Here is a 6,684-nt window from a genome sequence, read left to right on the forward strand (position 1 = left end):
CAACATACAGTGTCGAACACAGCTGTCATGCATCTCCAATCAATTCTAATGTCTAATCCATCAATTTCACTATGACTTGGATAATTGTATCCGATGCGAATTTAGAGCCTCAGAATCTTGACAGGGATTTCAATGCTGCATATGAGGATGTTCAGATATTGTTAGCGCTTCATAATAACCTTCATGAACAAACATTTATAATTATTTATATTGGCTTATTCATGAAAGTTGTCATTTGAAATACAAAAGAGGCATTTCACGGTTGCATTGTCCCCCCCTGGTTCAATGATTTGGTGACCACAATGCCAGCTTTATCAAATGTGCTTGGATAGTATAAAGTGAGACCAAGGCATGATTCCTGATGTGGTCACCCACAAAACTTTCCCTCGGTCCTTTTGATAATCCTGCTGACCTCTATGTGGGTGAGCCCAGAATGATGTGTTGTGAGACAATGATTTGACTCAACTTCAACCTTCTCTCAATTTAAATAACAAAATCAACCCTAGTCTCATTGGGGTTTTCTTACAATAAAAGACAACTATTTTGTGGACCTTTCTCTTTTTTAATGAAACATATTGTTAATACCATTTCAGAATCATAAGCTACTCAGCAATGCAACTCTCTCTGCTTAGTCTCAACTCTGACCTCATGTCATAGTTAATATGCCTATAAGCTTATTTTCTAGTCTATCTAGTCTAGTCTGTCTAGTAGTTTGTCCAACCAAAAATGTAAATACCTTGATAATAACTGCAACTGAAATAAACAAGAGATCATTTCAAAACAATGTGTTTCATCTCAAAAGCATTGCCCGAGTCATTTAATCTGACAGTACTAAACATTGGGTATTAAGTGGATACATGCACTTAAGCCTGTTTCCAGCAATTTTTGGACGCCCTCATAATTTAATTTGCTATTTAATTCTTTCCACTATGGCTCCGAATTTAATCCTCTCCCCTTTTGGAAAACCTTCCCTTCAGCCAGACATGGAAAATAGAGCCTTTATTCCAGTTAGGATTCCATTGCATACACGTGACCCCCAGAGATAGGAGGAAGAAGCAGGGGTAAACATGTGAGTGGAATGTGTATTAGTCGGATAATAATTAACAAGTGACGACATCTCACAGCTCGATACATCGTTTCCACAGACACATATTCTTTTATTTTTTTCAGCCTGTTTTAAATATTACTGATAAATCTACTTATTGTGCAAAAACATATGTCATCAACACCTGCTGTGACCTACCAAATTAGGGCAATAGGTCTCTTTAATGTTATACCTTTCATCGAACCATATCTTGGCTCCAGGGGTTACATATGCATTCAATGAGAAGAGCGATGAGTTCTTTCACAGTGGCTCACCGCTGGACCTTCAAAGCAGTCAACACCGTGGTGGAAGTGAAGCGTTTGTCTGAACTCACCATCATGCCTGCTGTGTCATTGGCCCTCTGCCAGGAGTGCCAGACATTTTTTCTTTTACATTGTGATAGAGATTTGTCTTTGAACAATCATTTGTAAAATGTTATGCTTCGTCGTAATGGGCCAACGTCACTCCCGCCGAAGCACCTAAGCTGAGGTCCATTGTTATAAATGATTCATTTCAGTTGTTTAGCATGTACTGGTGGGGTATCATTCTTTTGAGGATTTCCCTGCTCATATTGTATGATTAACCTGTGTTTAGAAAATGTAATCTTTATATTACATTTGCATTGAATACACAACTAAACTTACATAGCACACCGTTATGTTGGGAATGAATTCACTACACCTGTGTGGCACCTACCTGGGGCATCTGGGTAATGCTTGGCAGGCATTGGCAACCATTTTATAGTTTTGGACTTCAATAATAATTTGGTAAACCTGGGTGCTGCACCTTTTTTGTTCTTCAGCTGCTAAGCCATATGTTTGGGTTGTGCACCCATATTCTACCTTTCAGACATATTGGGAATAGGGTGATGTTCCTTCATATGACATGTTTTATGTGGCTGGCCAATACAACTCTTAAATACACCTTTATAACCTTGAAGATTTACGTTCCTGATGTGGTATGGATTGTTTTGTTTGAAGACTAATATTGACCTTACAAATCCATCTGTTATTGTCTGGCTAGCACAGTCTGGACTTCCAGAGACAACCCCAAGTTCAACACAGGGTCACATCAAATCAAAATCAAATGTATTTATATAGCCCTTCTTACATCAGCTGATATATCAAAGTGCTGTACAGAAACCCAGTCTAAAACCCCAAACAGCAAGCAATGCAGGTGTAGAAGCACGGTGGCTAGGAAAAACTCCCTAGAAAGGCTAAAACCTAGGAAGAAACCTAGAGAGGAACCAGGCTATGAGGGGGGGGCAGTCCTCTTCTGGCTGTGCCGGGTGGAGATTATAACAGAACATGGCCAAGATGTTCAAATGTTCATAAATGACCAGCATGGTCAAATAATAGTAATCACAGTGAACAGGTCAGGGTTCCATAGAGGCAGAACAGTTGAAACTGGAGCAGCAGCGCAGCCAGGTGGACTGGGGACAACAAGGAGTCATCATGCCAGGTAGTCCTGAGGCATGGTCCTAGGGCTCAGGTCCTCCGAGAGAGAGAGAGAGAGAGAGAGAAAGAAAGAAAGAAAGAAAGAAAGAAAGAAAGAAAGAAAGAAAGAAAGAAAGAAAGAAAGAAAGAAAGAGAGAATTAGAGAGAGCATACTTAAATTCACACAGGACACCGGATAAGACAGGAGAAATACTCCAGATATAACAGACTGACCCTAGCCCCCCGACACATAAACTACTGCAGCATAAATACTGGAGGCTGAGACAGGAGGGGTCAGGAGACACTGTGGCCCCATCCGATGATACCCCCGGACAGGGCCAAACAGGCAGGATATAACCCCAAAAGCATGGATACATTTTTCTGCATAATTTTTGACAGAAAATTTCGGATTTTTGCAATGTTACGTAAATGGAAAAAGCTGTCCTTGAAACAGTCTTGATATGTTCGTCAAAAGAGAGATCAGGGTAACGCCGAGTAACGCCGAGGTCCTTCACAGTTTTATTTAAGACAACTGTACAACCATCAATATTAATTTTCAGATTCAACAGAAGATCTCTTTGTTTCTTGGGACCTAGAACAAGCATCTCTGTTTTGTCCGAATTTAAAAGTAGAACGTTTGCAGCCATCCACTTCCTTATGTCTGAAACACAGGCTTCCAGCGAGGGCAATTTTGGGGCTTCACCATGTTTCATTGAAATGTACAGCTGTGTGTCATCCGCATAGCAGTGAAAGTTAACATTATGTTTTCGAAAGACATCCCCAAGAGGTAAAATATATAGTGAAAACAGTAGTGGTCCTAAAACGGAACCTTGAGGAACACCAGAATTTACTGTTGATTTGTCAGAGGACAAACCATTCACAGAGACAAACTGATATCTTTCCGACAGATAAGATCTAAACCAGGCCAGAACTTGTCCGTGTAGACCAATTTGGGTTTCCAATCTCTCCAAAAGAATGTGGTGATCGATGGTATCAAAAGCAGCACTAAGGTCTAGGAGCACGAGGACAGATGCAGAGCCTCGGTCTGACGCCATTGAAAGGTAATTTACCACCTTCACATGTGCAGTGGCCTGGTTCAGTGCTATGATGGGGTCTAAAACCAGACTGAAGCATTTCGTATACATTGTTTGTCTTCGGGAAGGCAGTGAGTTGATGCGCAACAGCCTTTTCAGTTTGTTTTGAGAGGAATGGGAGATTCGATATAGGCCGATAGTTTTTTATATTTTCTGGGTTAAGGTTTGGCTTTTTCAAGAGAGGCTTTATTACTGCCACTTTTAGTGAGTTTGGTACACATCCGGTGGATAGAGAGCCGTTTATTATGTTCAACATAGGAGGGCCAAGCACAGGAAGCAGCTTTTTCAGTAGTTTAGTTGGAATAGGGTCCAGTATGCAGCTTGAACGTTTAGAGGCCATGATTATTTTCATCATTGTGTCAAGAGATATAGTACTAAAACACTTGAGTGTCGCCCTTGATCCTAGGTCCTGGCAGAGTTGTGCAGACTCAGGACAACTGAGCTTTGGAGGAATACGCAGATTTAAAGAGGAGTCCGTAATTTGCTTTCTAATGATCATGACCTTTTCCTCAAAGAAGTTCATGAATTTATTACTGCTGAAGTGAAAGCCATCCTCTCTTGGGGAATGCTGCTTTTTAGTTAGCTTTGCGACAGTATCAAAAAGACATTTCGGATTGTTCTTATTTTCCTCAATTAAGTTGGAAAAATAGGATGATCGAGCAGCAGTGAGGGCTCTTCGATACTGCACGGTACTGTCTTTCCAAGCTAGTCGTAAGACTTCCAGTTTGGTGTGGCGCCATTTCAGTTCCAATTTTCTGGAAGCTTGCTTCAGAGCTCGGGTATTTTCTGTATACCAGGGAGCTAGTTTCTTATGACAAATGTTTTTAGTTTTTAGGGGTGCAACTGCATCTAGGGTATTGCGCAAGGTTAAATTGAGTTCCTCAGTTAGGTGGTTAACTGATTTTTGTCCTCTGACGTCCTTGGGTAGGCAGAGGGAGTCTGGAAGTGTAACGGGTGTCGTAAGACCAAGGCGCAGCGGGTTGAGTGCTCATATTTAACTTTTATTTGAGACACGTAACAAAACAAGAAAACGAACTAACGACAAACAGTCTTGCAGGCTACACACAGCAATGCAAAAACAACTTCCCACAGACGACAGGTGAAAAAGGGCTACCTAAGTATGACTCCCAATCAGCAACAACGATGTACAGCTGTTCCTGATTGAGAGCCATACCAGGCCAACACAAAGAAATATACAACAGCGAAAAACCATAGAAATACAAAACATAGAACAAAACCCCAACAACACAAAACAAACACACCCCTGCCACGCCCTGACCAAACTACAATGACAAATAACCCCTTATACTGGTCAGGACGTGACAGGAAGGGCATCAAGGAATCTTTGGGTTGTCTGAGAATTTATAGCACGACTTTTGATGCTCCTTGGTTGGGGTCTGAGCAGATTATTTGTTGCGATTGCAAACGTAATAAAATGATGGTTCAGGATTATGAGGAAAAACATTAAGATCCACAACATTTATTCCATGGGACAAAACTAGGTCCAGAGTATGACTGTGGCAGTGAGTAGGTCTGGAGACATGTTTGACAAAACCCACTGAGTCGATGATGGCTCCGAAAGCCTTTTGGAGTGGGTCTGTGGACTTTTCCATGTGAATATTAAAGTCACCAAAAATTAGAATATTATCAGCTATGACTACAAGGTCTGATAGGAATTCAGGGAACTCCGTGAGGAACGCTGTATATGGCCCAGGAGGCCTGTAAACAGTAGCTATAAAAAGTGATTGAGTAGGCTGCATAAATTTCATGACTAGAAGCTCAAAAGACGAAAACGTCGTTTTTTCTTTTTTGTAAATTGAAATTTGCTATCGTAAATGTTAACAACACCTCCGCCTTTGAGGGATGCGCGGGGGATATGGTCACTAGTGTAACCAGGAGGTAAGGCCTCATTTAACACAGTAAATTCATCAGGCTTAAGCCATGTTTCAGTCAGGCCAATCACATCAAGATTATGATCAGTGATTAGTTCATTGACTATAACTGCCTTGGAAGTGAGGGATCTAACATTAAGTAGCCCTATTTTGAGATGTGAGGTATCCCGATCTCTTTCAATAATGGCAGGAATGGAGGAGGTATTTATTCTAGTGAGATTGCTAAGGCGAACACCGCCATGTTTAGTTTTGCCCAACCTAGGTCGAGGCACAGACACGGTCTCAATGGGGATAGCTGAGCTGACTACACTGACTGTGCTAGTGGCAGACTCCACTAAGCTGGCAGGCTGGCTAACATACAGTACATTTCAAATGAGAATATAAGGTATTATTACACTTACAAAAAAGAAGGGCTCCAAAAGGGTTCTTCAGCTGTCCCCATAGGAGAACACTTTTTGGTTTCAGGTAGATGTCACGTTGTATAAATGATTGGAGACAGGTACAGCAATACGTAATAGGGGGTTTTAATACTCCACCCAAATTACACAACATGCCATGAAAATGCACGTGGATGAAGCCCAAAACAAACACGTATAGAAAATACACAGGGATGTAACACAAACAAAAGAGCGAGGTTAAACCTCTATTAAATACACGGGGCGAGACACGTAATAACAATGCACAAAACACGCTGCACGAAAGCCGAAACAACAACACAGGTACTCACAGAACCAATGAACATGGTAACAATAACCGACAAGACACTGGTCAACAGAGGGCACATACAGTTGAAGTCGAAAGTTTACATACACTTAGGTTGGAGTCATTAAAACTAGTTTTTCAACCACTCCACAAATTTCTTGTTAACAAACTATAGTTTTGGCAAGTCGGTTAGGACATCTACTTTGAGCATGACACAAGTAATTTTTCCGAAAATTGTTTACAGACAGATTATTTCACTTATAATTCACTGTATCACAATTCCAGTGGGTCAGACGTTTACATACACTAAGTTGACTGTGCCTTTAAACAGCTTGGAAAATTCCAGAAAATGATGTCATGGCCTTAGAAGCTTCTGATAGGCTAATTGACATAATTTGAGTCAATTGGAGGTGTACCTGTGGATGTTTTTCAAGGCCTACCTTCAAACTCAGTGCCTCTTTGCTTAACATCATGGG

Source organism: Salmo salar, chromosome 09 (assembly GCF_965601325.2).
Source record: "Salmo salar chromosome 09, fSalSal1, whole genome shotgun sequence".
NCBI classification, from domain to species: domain Eukaryota; kingdom Metazoa; phylum Chordata; class Actinopteri; order Salmoniformes; family Salmonidae; genus Salmo; species Salmo salar.